This window comes from Octopus sinensis, linkage group LG23, assembly GCF_006345805.1.
Source record: "Octopus sinensis linkage group LG23, ASM634580v1, whole genome shotgun sequence".
Classification (NCBI taxonomy): Eukaryota; Metazoa; Mollusca; class Cephalopoda; order Octopoda; family Octopodidae; genus Octopus; species Octopus sinensis.
Genome location: NC_043019.1, coordinates 30,398,539 through 30,423,015, shown reverse-complemented (window position 1 = coordinate 30,423,015; position 24,477 = coordinate 30,398,539). Strand labels below are relative to the sequence as shown.

Sequence of the window (24,477 nt, the reverse complement as noted above, 5' to 3'; positions counted from 1 at the left end):
GTTGACCTCAGTGGAATTTGAACTCAGAACCTGAAGACGGAAGAAATGCAGCTAAGCATTTTACATGGTGTGCTAATGGTTCTGCCAGCTCACTGCCATAATAATAATAATAATAATATGATAATAATAATAATACTAGTAGTAGTAGTAATAATACACTTTGATCTTAGTGAGGAAAATCGTTTTGTTTCCTACAGTTACACAATACATTGTTTAAATTGAATTGGTTTCTATGTGTGAAAGAGATTCTCAGGTTACATAATATTGTAAGTTAATATTCCTCTATTGTCAACCAAACTACTGATGTTTTGTAAACTTGACGTGTAAACGATGGCTGTGACATTGTGTGAAAGGATCAAACAGATATAGGGATATATGAGGTGGTGGTGGTGGTGGTTATGGTGTTGGGGCGGCGGGGGGGAGGGTGGAGATAAGTGAGGTGTTAAAGTGTAGTGTCATGCTGATGGAATTAGATACAAGTGTGAGGAAACTCTCTGACTGGCGTGGTGTGTTTGTAATTCAATGCAGCTATTAAGATTTCTGATCCAATGTGTCGCATCGCATCACGTTCTTCGCAGTTTGCTGCTATATTATTTTTGCTGTATTTGACGTAGATGCCGCAGCAGATTGCGTACTTCCTGAAAATAGTGAGTCACGCAGACTATGTCGTCTTAGAAACGTCCCAGTATGCTTGCGATGATAGTGAAGAAACCTTTTTTTCCTTTTCTTTTTTATTTTTTCCTTTTGTTTCCTATCGTCAAAATATATTTTAGCTGGTAATAATAATAATAATAATAATACTCATAATAATGATTTCAAATTTTGCCACAAGGGCAGTAATTTGGGGGGTGGGGGTGGAGTAGATAAGTCAATTACATCGAAGGATGAAGGATGAAAGGTAAAGTCGACCTCAGTGGAATTTGAACTCAGAATGTAGTGACAGACAGACGATATACCACTCAGCATCTCATCTGGCATTCTAATGATTCTACCATTTCACCACCTTAATAATGATGATAATAATAATAATAAAATAATAATAATAATAATATGGGGTAGGATGGGTGTTAAGCACAATACGGATGTGAATGTGTAATGAAAATCTCTTGTTGCTGCAATCTGAAACTAACTTTAACTGTGTCGCCAATATTCTGGTAAAGATTCCGGTGAGGGTGATTTGAAGGAGGTAGAGGACCTACATTAGTAAAGTATCCATAAATTTCCATCTCCCCCCACTCCCAAGTATCAACTATCTTTTCTCTAATTTCCTTACCCATCCCCCACTTTCTCTGAAACATCTCTCTACTACAGTGTCTGCAGAAAATGTAATATCCCAACACCTGTTAAATGGCAAGTGAAACAACACCTGTAACTGATTATTGTCATGGCTGTGACTGCTACTAGTCTGTCTGTTATAGATAAGAAACAATTATCTTTTATCTCTAATGAGGGCAGCAGATTAACAGTGTAGGGCAGTCAGAGCACTGAAACGCAGCCTTGGTTTGTTCTGTTTTTTTTTTTATGTTATCATGAGCAGATGTGGCTGTGTGGTAAAACATTCCCATCTCGGCTACATGGTTCCAGGCTCAGTCCCACTGTGGCCAAGTGTCTTCTGCTATAGCTGCAGGTGGTGAGCTGGCAGAAACGTTAGCACGCCGAGCGAAATGCATAGCCGTATTTTGTCTGCCGTTACGTTCTGAGTTCAAATTCCGCCGAGGTCGACTTTGCCTTTCATCCTTTCGGGGTCGATAAATTTCATCCTTTCAGGGGTTGATAAATTAAGTACCAGTAACACACTAGGGTCGATGTAATCGACTTAATCCATTTGTCTGTCCTTGTTTGTCCCCTCTGTGGGTGGTAAAGAAATATATAGCTTCAAGCTGACCAAAGCTTTGCAAGTGGATTTGATAGATGGGAATTGAAAACCAATCATGTGTGTGTTTGTCCCCCACTACTGCTTAACAGCTGGTGTTGGTTTATTTACATCCCCATAACTTGGTGGTTTGGCAAATAGGTACCAAGCTTAAAAAAATAAGTACTGGGGTCAATTTCTCCGACTAGAATTTTCCAAGGCAGTGCTCCAGCATGGCTGCAGTCTAATGACTGAAACCAGTGAAAGAGATTACTCGTTATCATCTGGCAAGGTTTCTACGGCTCCTAACACCAACCACTCCAAGAGTGTAGTGGGTGCTTTTTACATGCCACTGGCACGGGAGCCAATCAGGTGGCACTGGCATCGACCACATTCAGATAGTGTTTTTTACATGCCACCGGCACAGGGAGCCAATCAGGTAGCACTGGCATTGACCCATGCTTGATTGGTACTTATTACATGCTACGGCGAAATGCGTGGCCGTATTTCGTCTGCCATTACGTTCTAAGTTCAAATTCCACCGAGGTCGACTTTGCCTTTGATCCTTTTGCGGTCGATAAATTAAGTACCAGTTACGCTACGCACTGGGGTCGATGTGACTTAATAGGTCTTGTCAATTGCAGCGTATCGCCTGATGGATCAAGGCTCCTTTTAAATGGGCTGGATATGCGACACTGGTATAGGCTACGGCTGTGATCTCACTTTACTTGCCGGGTCTTTTTATGTTCTGGATAAAATAAAGTACCTGTCATATACTGGGGTTGATATAATCTACAGTTTCCTTCTGTAAATTTCTGGCTTGATGTTTATGTTAGAAGCAACAGCTGCTGCTGGCCTTGTGCCTATGTTCGGAACACTTTATTACTGGATTGGTAGAATCATTAGTGTCCGACAAAAATATCGTGCAGTATTTCTTCTGGTTCCTCGCTTTCTGAGTTCACATCCAGCTGAGGTCAACTTTGCCTTTCATTCTTCCAGGGTTGTTAAAATGAAGTACTAGTCAATTTACATGGGTTTTTTTGTAATTTATGACCGGAGATGTTCCAGTTATGACTACCCTGCCCTCTTAGGCATTGTGCATCTGAGACTACATTATCTGATGTGTCCCTCTCCTTTCAATATTGAGGCGTGTTTTAGTTGCTATTTGTAGTAGGCTGTATAACAATGTAAGAATGTAGATGACTCGCCAACTCAGGTTTGTGGAAGAAATGACTGTAGTGTTGATATGGACATGGGATGGGCAGTTACTACTGATTCTTAGAACTCGCCAGGAAAGAAGACTGACAATGGTCAGCTCTGATTGAATATGCCTATGGTCAAAGATATTGTAGCGGCGAGCTGGCAGAAACGTTAGCATGCCGGGCAAAATGCGTAGCCATATTTCGTCTGCCGTTACGTTCTGAGTTAAAATTCCACCGAGGTCGACTTTGCCTTTCTTCCTTTCGGGGTTGATTAAATAAGTACCAGTTACGCACTGGGGTCGATATAATCGACTTAATCCATTTGTCTGTCCTTGTTTCTCCTCTCTGTGTTTAGCCCCTTGTGGGTAGTAAAGAAATAGATATTGTAGCCTTTATTTCAGACAACAGTGGTGGGGACAAACTCGAAGACACACACACACAGACTTCTCTCTTTCTCTCTCACTCCTCACACACACACACACATACACACACACAATGGGCTTATTTCAGTTTCCATTTTCCAAATCTACTTGCAAGTTTTTGGTTAGTCCAAGGCTATAGTAGAAAACACTTGCCTCAGGTTCCATGCCGTGGGACTGAACCAGGAACCATGTGAAAGTAAGCTTCTTACCACACAGCCATGTGTGTTTTATAATTGTAGGGGTTCTCTGAACCAAAATCTTATATTCATGTAGAGTCTTTTTTTAAATACTATTTTACTTTTTTGTTTTTGTTTTTTTGTTTTTTTCTTTTTCCATTTAATTTTAAAAAATCCTGGCAGCATTTTTCAAAGATGATTCGACATAATTGTTCATTGTCTGCCGATAATGCTTGATTTAAGATCAGATATTCCTTTTATCCCCTCCTTTTTACTCCACCCAGTGTAAGAAAAAAACAAAACAAAAGAAAAAAATTATAAACAAACACTCCCTTCATTTGAAAGTATTTTTAAATGTGTAATAGTCACCTTTTTACTGGAAATTTTTAAATATTTTTTTCTCATTATTTTTACACAATTGAAATGTTGAGGAAGCCTTATTGTTCATTCGACCTGCAAAAAATAGCAGCCAAATTCTTCAACAAATAATATCTTGCTAACGCAGGTCTTTTAAGTATATGAATGTGTGTGTGTTTATATATATATATATATATATATATATATGAATGTGTGTGTGTTTATATATATATTATATATATATATATATAATATGAATGTGTGTGTGTATATAATATATATATAATATATAAATATATATATATATATAAATATAGAACAGTGGTAGGACAATGAACCAATATTTACTGGAAATAACAGTTGATAATATATGACGCTAGAGTAAAACTTCACTGTATCTATTTCTCTCTCTCTCTCTCTCTATATATATATATATATATATATATATTATATATAATATATATATATTATATATAATATATATATATATGAACTGGCAAAGATGTTATATATAGGTGTGAATGTGTGGGTGTGTATATACACACACACATATATTTATATATGTATGTATGTGAGTCAGTGCTGGAAAGTTCCTAGCTTTAAGGGTATCATGAAAGGCCTGGTTGGAGACCCAACCTTCTGAGTTCTTTCAAGGGGCTTAGAAAAACTGAACGACCACAGTAATCAGTGTGTGAACCTGAGAGGTGGATATGTTGAATGAAATCATAATTAACTGATCCTCCTGTATTTTTCTTTTACTTTTCGGCACCCCCTCATTTATATATTTATTTACACACACACACATACAGCAATAGCTTAGAAAACTCTGGAGAAGCAATATGAAGAACTGAAGTGTTTTTCATTTCCTGAAGACTAGAATAATAATAACAACAACAACAACAAAAGAACCATTCATTCTAAACAATGTGTACAGCAAGGAAAAGACAGTGAAAGTTCACAAGAGGCTCTCCCTCTCTCTCTCTCTCCTCTCTTTCCAAAATAAGAATGTTCATTTAAGATTAAAAAGTGAGTTGTTTATGGAGAAAATTTAAAGGAGTGAGGGGAAAAAAAAGCTCTATTATTCTAGATATTTCCAGCATGGAGTCATTACTTCATATTGTCTTCTGACCTTTTTTTTTTTTCTTCTTTGAGTTCATAGCTTTCATAATAATAATAATAATGGTAATAATAATCGTAGTAGTTGTAATTGTAGTAGTAGTAGTAATAATAATAATATATATTATTATTGGCGAGCTGGCAGAAACGTTAGCACGCCAGGCGAAATGCGTAGCCGTATTTCGTCTGTCGTTACGTTCTGAGTTCAAATTCCGCCGAGGTCGACTTTGCCTTTCATCCTTTCGGGGTCGATAAATAAAGTACCAGTTTCCCACTGGAGTCGATGTAATCGACTTAATCCGTTTGTCTGTCCTTGCTTGTCCCCTCTGTGTTTAGCCCTTTGTGGGCAGTAAAGAAATATTATTATTATTATTGTTAGTAATAATAATAATTTGCCAGGATAAAAAGAAAGTTACACAGTAAAGACAGAAAAATAATTCAAAGCTTTAATTACTTTCTGTATAATAATGGGCAGTCTCCAACCTTTTCTATCCAAATGTTTTTAACCCAATATCTACATGCTATTATTTATAGCTTTATCTGCTTCAAGATACACCGTTCAAAAAATAATAATAATTCTGTATTTTCCACAAGGGCAAAAATATTTAAATACTTAGCAGAGGCAACATTTTGGGAGATGTATACACACAGAAAGACACTAACACTTGTTTTTCCATATTTTTCTATCCACAATCCAAGGATTGTGGCCATGCTGGGCTACTGTTTCAAGGGTTTTAGTCAAAAATATTGACCCTAATAAGTGATCCGGTATTTATTTTATCAATTTCTATGTGTTTAATAGTTGAGCTCATTTCTTGAGTTACACAGCTTTTTGGGGGTTTTTTAAGGGTTTCTTTACTTTAAATGTAAATAACATAGATATTTACATTGATCTATATCTGGTATGCACACACACACATGCATAATCTCATGTACATGCATACAAAATAGAGATAATAATAATAATAATAATAATAATAATAATAATAATAATAATTATTATTATTATTATAATTATTATTATTATTTTATAGTTGGTTCATTGCACCAGAAATTCTCCAGTTTCTGAGGAATTTGTGTCCCAGTTTTTGTTGTGTCTCTGCAAAGCCTGCATCTTTTTCAATAGCAGACATCGGATGAGGAGGCAGAGGGAGACAGTCTCTTATTATGTCATCTCCAAGAATGTAATCCTTCAATACCACCACCACCACCACCACCACCACATCATTCCTCGTTTCCATACTTTGTTGCTGTATAAACTTAGAAGAGTAATTAGATTGTTAATGGTTTATTTTTTTTTATCAGATTATTATGGTTTTTTTTTTCCTTTTTTTTTTTACTTCAGCTTCAGGGGGCTTCATTGTTTTCTGCTCTCTCTATGTATTAGCCCCACCCCACCCTGCTGTACTGGTGCAGCAGCACTGTCGGAGACTTGTGTTTCATCTAATGCTATTGCACTTGTTCAGCCCCGAGTCACCCCTGATCCAGCAGATTTGTGATTAACAGTGTTACAGATATCACCACCCCCATCTTATTTTCAATCTATCCATCCATCCATCCATTCATCGATCGAGATGGTAATTTTGCTGCTATTTCTTGTAGGCAGAGACTCGCCTGCTGGCTCATCTTCTTTGGGTGTATATCTGGGACAAGTCAGTTTGACAAATTCTTTTCTCCCTCCCTCCCTCTCTCCCTTCATCTCTCTGTCCCTCTCCCCCTAACTGTAATCCATACAAGAATTAGAACTTACTACTACATTGCCAGGTAATGATAAACCACTAATCAATTTCACACTGCTTCTTCAAGCCGCATGTGGTCGGGTTGCTGAACTTGCTAGAAATAGCAACCTAATCACCTAATACTGTTTTAAAGGGAGAGAATACAATGGATAATTTAATCGTATATTTATATATATATATATTATAACTGTATCAATAATGTTGAACTTCATTCCCAATTGATGAGGTGTGTCCTCCCCACCTGGATAGGACATCAGTCCATTGCAGGATTATTCATTTTTACCAGCAGAGTTGACTGGAGCAATTTGAAACGATGTGTTTTGCTAAAGAACACAACGTGTCGCCCTGTCCAGGAATTGAAACCACAATCTTACGATCATAAGTCCAACACCCCTAACCACTAAGCCAAACGCCTCCATGAGAAGTTAAGTCGATTACATCGACCTCAGTGGAATTTGAACTCAGAACGTAAAGACGGATGAAATGCCGCTAAGCATTTTGTCCGGCGTGCGAACGATTGTGTCAGCTTGTCAAATCCACTATCAATGGTTTCTGGTTTAGGTACATGGCTAAGAGTTTTGAGGGGAAGGAATCAGTCGATACCACTGAACCCAATACTTGACTGATACTTTATTTTGTCGACTAGCTGCTGCAAAAGGAAAGGCAAAGTTGATCTTGGTGGAGTTTGAACTCGGGACGTAAAGAGCTGGAAGAAATATCATAAAGCTTTTGGGCTCTACCGCTTTGGCCAGTTCGCCGTCCAGTAATAATAATGTCTCAAATTCTATTTGCTCTCTCTTTCTCTCTATATCTCTCTCATATATATATATTTCTTTACTACCCACAAGGGCTAAACACAGAGGGGACAAACAAGGACAGATGAAGGGATTAAGTCGATTACATCGACCCCAGTTCGTAATTGGTACTTAATTTATCGACCCCGAAAGGATGAAAGGCAAGGTCGACCTCGGCGGAATTTGAACCCATAACGTAACGGCAGACGAAATACGGCTACACGTATTTCGCCCGGCGTGCTAACGTTTCTGCCAGCTCGCCGCCCTTTTCTCGCATATAAAATATCTATTTTTCATTCAAGGCTGATGGTTCAATCCATTGCTAATCACTACGTGGTAACCTTAAACATAGAATAGATTAATCTTGTCGACACTCGAAGGATCGCTTTTGATGAGGATGAAATCATTAGCGTCAAACAAACCTAATTGCAACGATCTACGGTTTTACATTAGTTATCTCCCTTGCACTACTAAATTTTACCAGTTTACCTATTGCGGTTGACTATATAACGTCTGTGTGTGTGACTCGGATGCATTCTTGTTCGTGTGTCGTGTGCCTGCATTGTAATGTACGCGCAATCCTGTGTTCATCACTACTTACTCATATCATAATTGATACTACATTAGGCAATATAACCAACAGCAGAATCGGTAGCATGCCGGGCGAAATGCTTAGCGGTATCGAAATGCGTAGCCGTATTTCGTCTGCCGTTACGTTCTGAGTTCAAATTCCGCCGAGGTCGACTTTGCCTTTCATCCTTTCGGGGTCGATTAAACAAGTACCAGTTACGCACTGGGGTCGATATAATCGACTTAATCCGTTTGTCTGTCCTTGTTTGTCCCCTCTGTGTTTAGCCCCTTGTGGGTAGTAAAGAAATAGGTATTTTGTCTGTCGCTATGTTCTGAGTTCAAATTCCGCCGAGATCGACTTAACCTTTCATCCTTGGGGTCGATAAATTAAGTACCAGTCAAGTACTGGTGTCGATGTGATCAACTACCCCCTCCCCACAAATTTCAGCCCTTGTGCTTATAGTAGAAAGGATTATTATTATTATTATTAGTTGTAGTAGTGGTTTAAAACATATACCAGTTAACCAAGTTACATCTTAACACAGCGCAGTATATACCTCCATACAACAAGGGAGCCTTTACGCGGTTGTTCGACCTGCTTGAAACAGCAGCAAAATCTCTAGGTCACAGAGTACAACTACGAGATGGCACTTATCTGTTATATCCTGGAGTTTTTTTTTTGATTGGCTTTAAGTAGCCATAACTCTGTTGGGGGGGCTTATCTCGTTTTATGCCTTTCCTATATTTTCTTATTCCTGTTTTGTGTCCTCCACCACCACCATTTGTGGTAGCGAGCTGGCAAAACCGTTAGCACACAGGGCGAAATGCTTAGCAGTATTTCGTCTGCCGCTACGTTCTGAGTTCAAATTCCGCCATGGTCGACTTTGCCTTTCATCTTTTCGGGTCGATTAAATAAGTACCAGTTACACACTGGGGTCGATATAATCAACTTAATCTAATCCGTTTGTCTGTCCTTGTTTGTCCCCTCTGTGTTTAGCCCCTTGTGGGTAGTAAAGAAATAGGTATTTCATCTGCCGTTACGTTCTGAGTTCAAATTCCGCTGAGGTCGACTTTGCCTTTCATCCTTTCGGGGTCGATTAAATAAGTACCAGTTGCTTACTGGGGTCGATATAATCGACTTAATCCGTTTGTCTGTCCTTGTTTGTCATCTCTTGTGGTAGTAAAGAAATAGGTATTTCGTCTGCTGTTGCGTTCTGAGTTCAAATTCCGCTGAGGTCGACTTTGCATTTTATCCTTTCGAGGTCAATGAATTAAGTACCAGTTGCTTACTGAGGTCGATCTAATCGACTGGGCTACCACCCCACCAAAAATTAAAAAAATAAAAAAAATTGAGCCTTGTGCTTAGAGTAGAAAAGTATAAAAAGAGGGGGAAAAAAAACACGTTATTTAAAGCTGTGAGCTAGCAGAGCAGTTAATGCATCAGAAAAGGTGCTTTGCACTATTTCTTCTGAGTCATTACATTCTGAATTCAAATTCTTCCAAGGTTGACTTTGCTGTTCCTCCTATTAAAATAGGTAGCAACTGAGCAGTGAAGTGAGGTCAGTGTACTCAAACTTGTTCTTTTTCTTTCCCCTAAAATTTCAGGCCTTGGTACCTACACTAGGAAATATTATTGTTGTTTAAGGATGTGGAGTGCCAGTTCAATAAGTATTACAGGCTTTGCTACAACTCATGTTTATTACATGTTGAGCTATGAGTCGGATTGTTCTTTTATCAGCTTGCACACACACACACACACACACACACGCACACATACTGCAATATAGAATATCAATCACCTTTGATGTTCTGTATGTCTTACTGTGTGCTCAGGGTACATGTCAACAACACTAGAAAGGTTGTCCCATGTGAGAATGGCTAAAAAGTCTCTCCTCACTACCAGTTTCTGTCAAGGTTTATCGCCTTCTGAAATGGGTAATTTGTGAAGTCCATATTTCGTCTCTATACATGTAAGAGCCCATAGATCTGTGGTTTTCAACCAGGGTTCCGCGGAACCTTAGGGTTCCGCCAGTACAGTCCAGGGTTTCCGCAAGAAGTTACAAAAATGCTAAAATCGACAGTAATTTTTAATTCTCCTGTGCAGATATGTGTGCATAAGACAATTAAATTATTGCACAGGGGTTCCTTGAGCCAGTGGAATGTTTCCTTGGGGTTCCGCTCCAGCAAAAAGGTTGAAAAGCACTGCCATAGATGTAAGAGGAGGCTTCGAGGGTTTAGCTACCAGACGGGAGAGAGGGGGATGTGACTCAGCATAAAGGGTTGGTTGGTGTGAGGTTGTGTCCATGGTTATATGTCAAGGTGCATACCCAAGAACCCAAAACCATATGGTTAAGAAGCAAGCTTCTTTACCCCCACCCCGCCTCACACAAACACACACACACAGAGCAAGAGTGTGGAATTTTTTTTTATAGGTTTCAGTCATTGGACTGCATCCATGATGAGGTGCCACTTTCAAGGGTTTTAGCCAATTCCATTGAACCCAGCACTTCATCTAGTATAGTACATATTTTATCAACTTTAGAAGAATGTAATCAAAACATAAAAAGGACTTGTCGTCCAATTTTGCCATCTGTTGATGATATACATGCACAAACATCTATCCCTCCAACCATCCATCCATCCATACATACATACTTTGTTCATGAAGCCATATTAAAAGTACTGTGTACATTTTCATAAATGTCAACCCAAGTGAAACTGTAGTTGTGGCCAGTGCTGGTGTCATGTAACTGGCAGCATGTAAAAGGCACCCATTACACTCTTGGAGTAGTTGGGGATCTTTTCGGTTTGACCGGCAGTTTTTTTAAATAATTTCCACGTAACTAAACACTTTTAAACTTTGTATACTGGTAGAATGTGTTTATAAAACATCTTTTTCTCTTGGCTTTATTGAGAAAATTCTATAGTTTGTAAGATATTTGTTGTTTTTTTTTCTTCAATTTCTGCAATTTCAACCAATCAATGACGTCTATTGAGGTGAAAACATTCTGTGCCATATGAATATGTCCCTCGTTTAAGAAACAGATTGGGTTTATTTACATTTCTGAAGAAAAAAAAAAGACACCCTTCCCCCACCCCTAACCCTAAAACAGATTGAAATGCAATAGATCGATACTAAGGTCATAATTATGGGTGACAATTTCATATGACACCGCTAGAAAAAACTACCGTTGAAACTGAAAAGATCCGTAGTTGGTTTTGGGAGGGGCATCCAGCCGTAGAAACCATGCCAACATGGAAAGCAGATGCTAAATGATGATGAGGATGATATATATATATACAAAATCACTGGCCTAGTGTAAACTATATGATTGAGAAATGGATTCCTTAGCTTAGCTACACAGCCATGAAAGTTCTCATGGACATTGCATCAAATTTACTTAGGAATTTCATCACTATTGTTATTTCGACCATCATCATCACCATGGCTACCCTTGTCATTGTCATCATCACTATCCTTATTGTTGTCATCACTGCCACTCTTGTCATTCGCTACTTTCATTATTGCCATAATCGGTGCTACTATTGACATGGTCTTCATGGCCTGCCACCACCACCATCATCATCATTATCATTGTCATCATTACTCCCACTGCCTTCTCTGTCACCACCACCACCACCCCAGTATCATTGTTGGCCATCATCATCACCATAGTCCTATTAACATTGCTGTTACTAAGCTATTTTCTATGATTTTGTCATCATAGCCATTTTCAATGTATGTGTCTCACCATCTTTCTCTTTCCCTCTACATAAATGTATGCATATGTTATGGGCGTAGGAGTGGCTATGTGGTAAGTAGTTCCGGGTTCAGCCCCATTGCATGGCACCTTGGGTCAGTGTCTTCTACTATAGCCTCCAGGCTGACCAAAGCCTTGTGAGTAGATTTGGTAGATGGAAACTGAAAGAAGCCCATCGTATATATATATATATGTGTGTGTGTGTGTGTGTGTGTGTGTGTGTCTGTGTTTGTCCCCCCAACATCACTTGACAACCGATGCTGGTGTGTTTACGTCCCTGTAACATAGCAGTTCGGCAAAAGAGACCGATAGAATAAGTACTAGGCTTACAAAGAATAAATCGTGGGGGTCGATTTGCTCAACTAAAGGCGGTGCTCCAGCATGGCCACAGTCAAACGACTGAAACAAGTAAGAGTAAATGAGATATATGTGTTGTGTCTATATATGTATATTTGACTATGTCTGTTTATGTTTTTTTTTGTGTGTGTGTGGTGTGTGTGTGTCTGTGTTTGTCCCCCCAACATCACTTGACAACCGATGCTGGTGTGTTTACGTCCCTGTAACATAGCAGTTCGGCAAAAGAGACCGATAGAATAAGTACTAGGCTTACAAAGAATAAATCGTGGGGGTCGATTTGCTCAACTAAAGGCGGTGCTCCAGCATGGCCACAGTCAAACGACTGAAACAAGTAAGAGTAAATGAGATATATGTGTTGTGTCTATATATGTATATTTGACTATGTCTGTTTATGTTTTTTTTTTGTGTGTGTGTGTGTGTGTGCACATGTGTGTGTGCATGTGTGTGTGTGTGCATGTGTCTTTCTGAGGGTGTAATACTCTGTCCTCCCTCCATCCTCTTCTTCCATCTTGCCACCACATTGTTATTTATCATTGTTCTCCTCCAAATCAGTCCTCCCTCCCCCGCTCTCTCTTTCTCTCCCCCCACCGTCTTCAGGTTCCCCATCACCACCACCACCACCACCTCTTTAACATTGCCCACCCTTTACATTCTACCCCCAACTCTCTACCCTCTCTGGCATATGTAATCAGTTTTCTTCCCTGCTACTCACCCCAGTTTTTTTTTTTTTTAATTTTTCTTATAGCTATATGTGGTGGTGGTAGCAGCAACATCGGTAGTGCCACCACCCCCACCAGTTATGGCGATGGTGGTGGTGGTGGTGGTAGTAGTAGACATAACAACAACCTTATTTACCATTCCCCTCCTAATATACACAGTAATAGTCTGTTCTCCTTCCTGACTTGTTAATCTTGCATCATATCCACCCCTACCCGCCAATCATTCCATATACCCGGCTCCATCCACCGCCGCGCCGCGCCGCGCTTCATATTGCACCAAACCCTGACTTCATTCTCCCTGCCCCACAACACCCGATATCCGTCGGCGGTGGTGGTGACGACGGCGGGTTACTCCTCCCTCGCCCACCACCATTGATTCCTCTCCATCACGCGCCTCTCTCTGTTTCCTCATCTAACTCTTTTCGTGTGGTGACTGCACTCTGTTTCTTATGCTACCTCAGCAAAATTTTCTTTGCCTCCTCATCACCCTCTGTTTCGCTTTTTTTCTCTGCCCTTTGCTTCTCACCCAACAATATCTCCTTTGCTCGCTGCCCCATCCCTTCCCACTCCACTTCACACACACACACACACACACCTTTTCCATAAATCTTTATCCTTGGGCAAAGGACTTAACTCACCAAACCAGTTGCTGCTTTACCAATGGTGGTGGAGGTGGTGGTAGGATTGGTTTAAGATGAACATAAACAAAACATTGTGGTACCTCAGCCCCACCCCATACTTCCTTACCCCCACTCCACAAGAAAAAAAAAAAAATAAAAGCAAGAGATGTTACCTACTCCTTAAGCATACCGTTACCACCGTCCTTCCTTCCATATCTTGAGTAGAGTGTTATACTCCCTTCCAGGAGCAGAATAATAAATATCTTCGGGTGGAGACCATGTGTGAAGTTCCCCTTCTCTTTCTCTCACACAAATAGGGGTCTTTGAATGTAGGACTGTTTGCTGGCAACCCCCTTTTTTTTTTTAATATAAAGAACTACTGCACCCCTTTAAAAAAAAATAGGTTACCATTTACACACACACACACACTATTAATACAGTACCTAGCACACTCAGCAGATATACATACATGCCAACACAGTCACTCTCACTTACATATGTACACACTCTCACATGCATCTGCTCACACGCATCCGCATGGTCTCTCACACACGCACACACTCACATGTGTACTCTCACTGACACAAGCACTCTCATTCACATACATGCATCCTACTCATGCACTCTCACACCTCACACACACTCACCCACTCACAATCTTTCACACATACTCATACTCACACCTCACACACACTTCCCATCCACCAATATAAAATAGAACCACAACCTACAGTTTACTACTTTTCCCATTCTACCAGAGTCCTACGGTACCACTTCCACCTGTCTTCTCATCTCCATCTTAATTACTATTCCTCCTCATCTTTACCCCTGAGGCAAATAAAAGAAATCATAATTATAATTATGGTGAATTTGCCTTTCATTCTTTCAGGCTTGTTAAAAACTATATACCAGTTGCAGAGGCGGCAAGCTGGCAGAAACGTTAGCGCACCGGGCAAAATGCTTAGCGGTATTTTGTCTGTCCTTACGTTCTGAGTTCAAATTTCGCCGATGTCGACTTTGCCTTTCATCCTCTCGGGGTCGATAAATAAAGTACCTATTTCTTTACTACCCACAAGGGGCTAAGCACAGAGAGGACAAACAAGGACAGACAAATGGATTAAGTCGGTTATATCGACCCCAGTGCGTAACTGGTACTTAATTTATCGACCCCGAAAGGATGAAAAGCAAAGTCGGCCTTGGCGGAATTTGAACTCAGGACATAGCGGCAGACGAAATACCACTAAGCATTTCGCCCATCATGCTAATGTGTCTGCCAGCTAGCCGCCTTAGATAAATAAAGTACCAGTTACGCACTGGGGTCGATGTAATCGACTTAATCCCTTTGTCTGTCCTTGTTTGTCCCCTCTATATTTAGCCCCTTGTGGGTAGTAAAGAAACATATATACCAGTTGCACACTGGGGTCAATGTAATAGATTTATCCCCTCCCCTGAAACTACTGGCCTTGTGTCAAAATTTGAGATCATTATCATTGTTCTTTTTGTTGGAACACCTAGAGTCTTTTTTTACACTGCCTTCCACGACTATCAAATTCTTACAATTATGAGAACAATAACATGGCTCTTTTCAAGGCAACCTCGCATTCAATTCTTACACCATTCTACGAGGGGGTAGGAACCCCTTTACACGGCTTTCTATACACTCACAAATACATTCATTCGCTGTAAACTTATATCAATATTTGCCTGAATAATCATCATAATTCAGTGCAATCATTAACAGTACTTTCAAGCAATTCAGCCCCGAGCATCGCCGGGCAATACTGCTAGTATTATATCATTTAGAACAAACAGTAAGTTGTCATTATAGTACTTGGAGTTTCGGATGTTGGAGCGAAGAGCTATGATGCATTCTCATTGGCTATTAATTGCCGATGAGAATGCATCATAGCTCTTCACTCCAACATCCGAAACTCCGAATACAGTAATGACAACAACCTGTTCGTTCTAAATCATATAATATATATATATGGAGTGGCTGTGTAGTAAGTAGCTTGCTTACCAACCACATGGTTCCGGCTTCAGTCCCACTGCGTGGCATCTTGGGCAAGTGTCTTCTGCTATAACCTCGGGCCGACCAAAGCCTTGTGAGTGGATTTGGTAGACGGAAACTGAAAGAAGCCTGTCGTATATATGTATATATACATATATGTATGTGTGTGTGTATATGTTTGTGTGTCTGTGTTTGTCCCTCTAGCATTGCTTGACAACCGATGCTGGTGTGTTTACGTCCCCGTCACTTAGCTGTTCTTCAAAAGAGACCGACAGAATAAGTACTGGGCTTACAAAGAATAAGTCCCGGGGTCAATTTGCTCGACTAAAGGCGGTGCTCCAGCATGGCCGCAGTCAAATGACTGAAACAAGTAAAAGAGTAATATATATAGGAGAAGCAACTGAATTACTCAAAGGTCAAGAGTTTCGTGTATTTGAAATATTTTGTCACATGAAGCTCTTGGCACTTGAGTCACATAAGCAGCCCACTCAAAAAGTACCTTTGGATCATGGGGCAGTATGCTGTGCTTGAGATCTATTGAGTCAAGTACATCAACAATAAAATCAAATCAAACCACAATCAGATGGAAATTGTAGTTGTAGCTGATGTCAGTGTCGCCTGACTGGCTTCCCATGTCGGTGACACTTAAAAACCACAATCGAAATGTGGTTGATGGCAGCTGCCTCACCCTGTCTGTCTCCTGTGGCGGTGGCATGTAAAAAGCAGCATCCGAACGTGGCTGATGCCAGCGCCACCTTGACTGGCTCCCGTGCCGGTGGCACGTATAAGTACCATCTAAATGTGGTCGATGCCAGCTCCTTCTGGCTCCTGTGCTGGCGGCACGTCAAAGCACCATCGAAACATGGTCGTTGCCAGCCCCCTCTAGCCCCTGTACCAGTGGCACGTAAAATGCACCCACTATACTCCCGGAGTGGTTGGGTTAGGAAGGGCATCTAGCTGAAGAAACACTGCCAGACCAGACTGGAGCCTGGTGCAGTCTTGTCTTCCCAGACCCCAGTCAAACCGTCCAACCCATGCCAGCATGGAAAACGGATGTTAAACGATGATGATGATGATACACACATATACACTCAAAGAAAATTTTGTCAAGTCTTCATAAAAAAATGTCACCTTGCCTCCTCTTTGCAAAAAGGGGCTTTACCAAAGTCAGTACCACTCTACATCTTGAGGATGAGACTAAGTTAACCTGGAAATGTTGATTAACTCTTTAGCATTTATTTAAACCAGGCACATCTGACCCAATTGTTTTACTCGTTTTATGCTCAAACAGGTCAGATCTAGCTTCTCACACCTATCCTACAATGTCATTCTACAAAAATAAACAATCACATCATGAAAATGTTGAAGGCCTGAGATAATGCACGATTAATTCCAAACAGTGTGAATTGATAATCCTTACATTTGACAGAGTAATCTGAATTCTAAAGGGTTAAATGAATTTGGGAACTCTATCATTCTGAACAAGCTACAAGAAGAGTCTTATTACCAAATCAAAAAAAAAAAAAAAATCTGCTATAAAAAAATGGAACATAGTTGTGTTTACAATATATCTTGCCTTAAAGAAAAGCTGTCCCCCCACCTCAAATACTCACACACACACACACACACACACACACACACACACACACACATATGTATGTACATGCCAATGTTTGTGTATATGTATACTTATTACTTGGGAATCGTTGTCCCAGTTAGCTAAGTTTATATTTTTTCCCTCCCCCCCCCCCCGTGCTAAATGAAAACCACATGTGGGAAACTAAACCACTATGTGACAAAATGTGCGATGATTTGCTGGGTGGGGTCAGTGCCTTCATCTTTATGTCTCCTTTGCTTAAGTAAAAGCAGAGTTTCCAAGTCTTGTCACCATTTCTTGTGTGCCTCCCATTGCTGGTTTGGATTGCATTGTTCAGCAAGATCCAATGTGTTGAATGAGCGTATCTTGCTCCTGTATCTGAGTTTTGGCATGATTTCTACAGATGGATGCCATTCCTAATGCCAACTATTGGATCTTTTCGGTTTGAACAGCAGTTTTTTTCTAGCAGTGTCATATGAAATTGTCACCCATAATTATGACCCTGGTATCGATCTATTGCATTTCAATCTGTTTTAGGGTTAGGGTTTGGGGTGAGAGGAAAGGTATCTTTTTTTCTTCAGAAATGTAAATAAACCCAATCTGTTTCTTAAACGAGGGACATATTCATATGGCACAGAATGTTTTCACCTCAATAGACGTCATTGATTGGTTGAAATTGAAGAAGAAGAAAAACAACAAATATCTTACAAACTATAGAATTTTCTCAATAAAGCCAAGAGAAAAAGATGTTTCATAAACACATTCTACCAGTATACGAAGTTTAAAAGTGTTTAGTTACATGGAAATTATTTTAAAAAACTTAAAAGATCCCAACTATTTTATAACAGTTTAACTGAATGGAATACTTCGATAATAGTATAATAGATCTGTTGACCCTAGGTTGACCTTCGGTCAACCAGCAACAAGAAACATGCATCTCTACATGAAATAATGACCCCACCCCATCTGACATGCAGCAAGGCCCTTCTTCAATTTGCTCCCACCATCATCAGCACCACCACACCAGTTCTTAGGAAAGGAATTTCTTAAATAAATCAACAGCAACAGGCATGATTGTGAGGTAAAATAAACACAGGTGTCACTGTGTGGTAAGAAACTTGCTTACCAACCACATGGTTCTGGTTCAGTCCTGCTGTGTCTTCTTCTGTAGCCCCATACTGACCAAAGCCTTGTTAGTGGATTTAATAGATGGAAACTGAATGTATGTATATGTGTGGTGTGTTTGTGTCTTTGTCCTCCTCTACTGCTTGACAAACTGGCTTTGGTAATAATGCATATTTTTTGTTGTTTGGCCAAAGGTCAGCAGATCTATTATACTATTAGGAAAGCTTTCCATTCAGTTAGATTGTGTATCTGTGACTATACAGTTCAAAGTTCACTTTTTACTTTTTGTCTTTTTGTTCTAAGATGGTTGGATGCAATTCAAGCATGATTTGGCTGCTACTTCTAGGTCAAGCAATTGCATGGCTGCTCTCTCATTGGCTTATGTTATTGGGGAAATTGTAATAGAATGTGACCTAAGTTCACTTGGAAGCCTTATAATTTCTTTGATCTTTCACCTGGAAATTTTTTAATTTCTGGTCTAGTTCAGAAAACAAAAGCTCTTTCTCGGAAGTTTCTCTGTTATTTCTGGTTGAAAGCATTTGTAGAATGAGGATTTGAGGGGGGGCTTTTTTTTTTGTTTGTTATATAAATATAAATGTTGTGAATAAATTATAAGGACAAAAGACTTGAATATGAAGACTGTCAGCTGTTGTATATAACAGCCACCTGCAATCGGGAAGGAGTATTCTTTGCCTATTGCTATTGCACCCCTGTTAATACATACTCACACATACATATGGATATGATATATATACATGCATGCACACACACACACCTGGAGATGACTTTGATGGTTGGTTAGTGCTAATTTAGTGGAAACTAAATTAGGTCTGATCTACTCACTCCTAGCCTCATTCCATTTCCTGTGGGCAGTGATGGAAAAAGATATAGTTAACCAGGCACAGGAGTGGCTGTGTGGTAAGAAGCTTGCTTCCCAACCACATGGCTCTGGGTTCATTCTCACTGCATGGCTCCTTGGGCAAGTGTCTTCTACTATAGCCTTGAGCCAACCAAAGCCTTGTGAGTGGATTTGGTAGACGGAAACTGAAAGCTATTTTATTTGTTTGTCATTTGACTGTAGCTATGCTAGCACCACCTTTAGTTGAGCAAATCAACCCCAGGACTTATTCATTGCAAGCCTAGTACTTACTCTATTGGTCACTTTTGTCGAACTATTTAGTTACGGGGATATAGACACACCAACATTGGTTGTCAAGCAATAGTGGAGGGACAAACACAGGCACATATATATACATACATACATACATACATACATACATATACATATATATATATATATATATATATATATATATATATATATGCTATGTATTGAGTACCTTATTTACTGTGGTTAACCCCGAATCAACCCGGGACCTACATATATATATATATATATATATATACATATACATGATGGGTTTCTTTCAGTTTCCATCTACCAAATACCCTCACAAGGCTTTGGTCAGTCCAAGGTTATAGTAGAAGATACTTACCCAAGGTGCCATGCAGTGGGAATGAACCCAGAACCACGTGGTTGGTAAGCAACCTACTTATCACACAGCCACTCTTGCGCCTAAAGGAAATACGCTTAGCAGAGCATAGTTTTGATCTACGGACCTCTGGGTTATGGGCCCAGCACGCTTCCACTGCACCACTCTGCTGCCAGCAGTTTTATTCCACTTCTTTATTTTTATGACTCAATTGGTTAACCCTTCAATTAACCAACTAGGCTTGTCAAAGTCCTTTTGACACCATTTGCAACCTCATCAAAGACATGTCCTCTCTACCTCAAGGCTACTTCCAGTCTGCCAGTCTGTCTGTTATTTAATATAACCCTATCGCAGAAACATGTAATAAAAATTTTTTTTTAATTCTGGAAAGATGTTTTATTAATGATGTACTTTGAGACACATTGTTATTAAAGTCTTAATTACATAGTTCTCAATGCTTCTGCGTTTGTTTCCTATATATAATAATAATAATAATAAAAAAATTGGGTACAAAGTTTTAAAATAGGAATAGTTTGAGTTCATCAAAGACAGATTTGTGAGCATTGTTGACCATTTAAAGTGTGATTAAATGTTTTCAACTACATTTACATTGATCTAACTCAATGTAGGTCAATAACTGGGGGGGGGGGAGGTTTCTGTTATAAATAAAATAAATATCTTTTACTCAAGAATTTAGTATTGTTCAAACTGGATTAGGTACAGAGAATTTTTGCCGTTTTGAGCACAGCTCTTTGTCAGAAAGGGAAAAGTTGAAAGAAGGAAAGAAAGGGAAAAGTCCAAAGAAGGGAAAATAAATTACCAACAGCACTATGTAAGTTAGATTACTGAAGTGATTGGAAGAGGAAAGATAAAGAGAAAGTGGTTTTTTGAGACAGGAGAGTGCAAAGATGGCCAGTATGTGTGTGTTGGGTTTCTGCAATTTCATTCAATCAAATTTGACTTAAAAATATGCTTCAATGGTTCTGCAGATTGGAACTGAACCTAAAATCATGCCATTGCAAAGTAAACTTTTTTTTTTTTGTTTTTTCAACCACATGACTTTCCTTATGTGCATAACCCCTCAACCGAACCGAACCCACACATGTAGCTAAGTAGCATTTCCTATATATTACCGTGACCTGCGATCTTTTGGCAAAGTTAAACCAACATTTTGCCATGGGTTAACGAACCAGAAGTCACGGCCAATTTGGTAACCAATGGCGTTCTTCTGACTAATTTGGAACTAGATGTGTATGTAACTTCTTCCTTTTGTGTTAAACTTAGAAATATGAACTCTCTCTCTCCCTCTCTCTTCACAAATATATATATATATATATATATATACACACACACACACACACACATATATATATATATATGCACACACACATATATATATGCACACACACACACATATATATATATACACACATATATATATATATATATATATAAATGTTGTGACATTTATACACCAGACCTTAAACATGAGATATAAACACACACACAAGCGCAAGCACTGTGTCTCATTTTGTGAGTAAAAATATAAAATCAGCCTTTGACGTAGGTACTAAGCGTCAAGTTTTTAAGGAGAAAATAGTTGTGTTGACACCAGTACTTGACTTATACTTCTTTTGTCAAGTCTGGAATGATGAAAAGTAAAGTTGACTTGGTTAGATTAAAAACTCAGACCATAAAGAGCTATAACTATTATACACTCTTTACTCTTTTGCTCTCTTACTTGTTGCAGTCATTTGACTGCGGCCATGCTGGAGCACCGCCTTTAATCGAGCAACTCGACCCCGGGACTTATTCTTTGTAAGCCCAGTACTTATTCTATCGGTCTCTTTTGCCGAACCGCTAAGTGACTGGGACGTAAACACACCAGCATCGGTTGTCAAGCAATGCTAGGGAGACAGACACACACACATATATACATATATACGACGGGCTTCTTTCAGTTTCCGTCTACCAAATCCACTCACAAGGCACTGGTCGACCCGGGGCTATAGCAGAAGACATTTGCCCAAGATACCATGCAGTGGGACTGAACCCGGAACCATGTGGTTGGTTAGCAAGCTACTTACCATACAGCCATTCCTGCGCCATACAGCACAGGTTTTTTTTTTTTTTTTTTAAATTTGTCTGGCCTCGTATTGATTCTACCAGCTATTTTCTGTGCTCAGATACCCTTCGGTCATGACTGACCATGGGATTGCACCTAGAAAATTACCCTCTCAGGCACAAGTCCAGGCAAGGTTGTTTATGGAAGGCCAGCAGTCGCCCATGCATACTGGCCTCCCTTCTCCACGCCACCAGTGTTATCCAAGGGACAGGCAAAGGCCAATACAGCTTGGCACCTGTGAATGTTGCAACTCATTTCTACAGCTGAGTGAACTGGAGCAACGTGAAATAAAGTGTCTTGCTCAAGAACACAACACGCAGCCCAGTCCGGGATTCGAACTCACAACCTGATGATCGTAAGCTCGACACTCAAACCACTGAGCCACTGTAATAATAATAATAATAATAATATTAATGATGATGATGATGGTTTCACATTTTGGCACAAGGCCAGCAATTTTCTGGGAGGGGGTAAGTTGATTACATTGACCCCAGCACTCAACTGGTACTTATTTTATCGACCCTGAAAGAATGAAAGGCAGAGTCGATCCCAGTGGAATTTGAACTCAGAACGTAAAGATGGACAAAATGCCACTAAGCATTTTACTTGGCATGCTACTGCTTCTGCCAGCTCGCTGCATTAATAATGATAATAATAATAATTCTTTCTACTATAGGTGCGGGGCCTGAAACTTTGGGGTAGGGGGTTAGTCAATTACATCAACCTCAGTATTTGAGTGGTGCTTATTTTCATCGAACCGTGCCAAAAAGATAAAAGGCAAAGTCAGTCTCAGCAGCATTTAAGGTTGACCTTGCCTTCCTTTCTAGTGTAGACACAACTTGGTGAGAAGAGACTGGTCGATTTCATCAGCCCCAGTGTTCAACTTATTTCTTTACTGTCCACAAGAGGCTACACACAGAGGGGACAAACAAAGACAGACAAACGAATTAAGTCAATTATATCAACCCCAGTGCGTAACTGGTACTTATTTAATCGACCCCGAAAGGATGAAAGGCAAAGTCGACCTCAGCAGAATTTGAACTCAGAACGTAGCGACAGATGAAATACCTATTTCTTTACTACCCACAAGGGGCTAAACATAGAGGGGACAAACAAGGACAGACATAGGTATTAAGTCGATTATATCGACCCCAGTGCGTAACTGGTACTTAATTTATCAACCCCGAAAGGATGAAAGGCAAAGTTGACCTCGGCGGAATTTGAACTCACAACGTAGCGACAGACGAAATACCACTAAGCATTTCGCCTGGCATGCTAACGTTTCTGCAAGCTCGCCGCCTTAAACTAGTGCTTAGTTTATTAACCCCCAGATGCATAGAAATCAGAGTTAACCTTGGCACAATTTGAACACAGAATGTAAAGAGCTGAAAGAAATACCCGCTAAGTGCTTTGTCTGGCATATAATTCTGCCAGCTCAGTGATAATAGTAATGATTTCTCTCATTGTAACAAGGTCACACATTTGTAAAGTGGGGTTGGGCACAGATGGATGAATCAACTTCAGTACTTGAGTGATTCTTATGTAAGCCAAAGGAAATCTATTAAGATGTTAACTTACAGCATAAAGGTGGTATAAGTAAAATATCACAAGGCATTGTACTGTTTCCGCTATAACACTACCTTGTATTGGTTTAAAATTTTGGCACAAGGCCAGTAACTTCAGGTAGTGGGTAAGTCAATTTCATCGACCCCAGTGTCCAACTGGTACTTATTTTATTGACCCTCAAAGGATGAAAGGTAAAGTCAACCTCGGCAGAATTTGAACTCAGAACATGTGGATGTGTGGTAAGAAGCTAGCTTCTTACTAACATGGTTCCAAGTTCTGTCCCACTGCATGGCACCTTGGGCAAGTATCTTCTATTATAGCTTTGGGATGACCAAAGCCTTGTGAGTGGATTTGGCAGATGGAAACTGAAAGAAGCCCATCGTTTGTGTGTGTGTGTGTGTATATATATATATATATATATATATATATATATATATATATATATTTCTTGCAGGCCATCAATATTGCACGAGACAGATTACCTTGTATTTGGTTACAGCCCTTTACATTCTGAGTTCAAACCCTGCCCAGGTCATCTTTGTTTTTCATCCTTCCAAGGTTAAAATAAATACCAGGCAACTGTACCTTTGAGTGTGGTACCCCAGTATGGCCTCAGTCCAATGATTAAAAAAAATTTTTTTTAAATAATGAAAAAGAATGAAAAAAATAATTTAGCTTGTGGGTTAATGGTAGAAATTAATTACACTATAGTTTTAAGTTTTTCTTTTCTCTCCTCTCCCCACTTAACTGACACATATGTAGTTTTTCAGCACAAAGGATGTATATATAATTCTAGTTGCAAAACTGGGTTACTGTAACTTTTGTACATTCATGAAGAGAGAGAGAGAAAGAGAGGGGAAGGTTTCATGTAAATG

General features: G+C 39.6%; 1 protein-coding gene across 2 annotated transcripts in view; it reads left to right on the top strand.

The window, feature by feature from the left end:
• LOC115223573 (cytohesin-1) overlaps positions 1–24,477 on the top strand; it is a 202,980-nt gene that overhangs the window by 33,933 nt on the left and 144,570 nt on the right. The window lies entirely within an intron of this gene.